General features: G+C 40.0%; 1 pseudogene; it reads left to right on the top strand.

The window, feature by feature from the left end:
• The first annotated feature begins 310 nt into the window (after positions 1-310).
• LOC134945052 (5S ribosomal RNA) lies at positions 311-429 on the top strand (annotated as a pseudogene).
• Positions 430-668: the final 239 nt, after the last annotated feature.

The following is a 668-nucleotide window of genomic DNA, read 5'->3' as shown; positions in this document are numbered from 1 at the left end:
TCACAGGCATTATTAGCACCCTGTAATTGATTGGCATTTGTGCAACAATTTTCCTGCAGGACTTTTTGTCCATTTGTATCTTATTAATCTCACCTAAACAACTGTAGACTAGTATTGTCTCTTTCTCTTCTTCTTCTTTTTTCCCACTTCTTCTAATTCAGGACTCTCACCATTGATTCAGGGGTAACCATCCCTGTCTAACATTGGCAGCAGATCCCCTATTTTCCTCTCCAATCTACATCCACTCCTTTTCCTCTCCTTTTCGTGAACTCTCATCAGTGATTCCTGAGCCTTCGATATCAAATATTTCTTCTACTATCATACCACACTGGCAACGCCCGAATCCTTCCGATCTTGGAAGCTAAGCAGTGTTGGGCTGGGTTAGTACTCAAGTGGGAGACTCTTGAGGAATACTCAGTTTAGTAGAAACTCTTGGACGGTTTTGCTCAAGCGTCTAACACTGACAGCAGATTCATCTCACTTATTCAAGCCTTTCGACTCTATCTGTCTCTACAATACCTATAATAGATATAGCGGACTATCATCTACCTAATATATCTGTATAATTTATTCACATACCTACTCAGGATTCATATAGATATACTTTTTCAGGCCTCCTGCTGTTATTTACTGTATTTTTGAACCCAGGCAGTTCAGAACCATCATTC

Source organism: Pseudophryne corroboree, chromosome 1 (assembly GCF_028390025.1).
Source record: "Pseudophryne corroboree isolate aPseCor3 chromosome 1, aPseCor3.hap2, whole genome shotgun sequence".
Lineage (NCBI taxonomy): Eukaryota > Metazoa > Chordata > Amphibia > Anura > Myobatrachidae > Pseudophryne > Pseudophryne corroboree.
The sequence above is the reverse complement of the archived record's forward strand: the minus strand, read 5'-3'. Positions and strand labels throughout refer to the sequence as shown.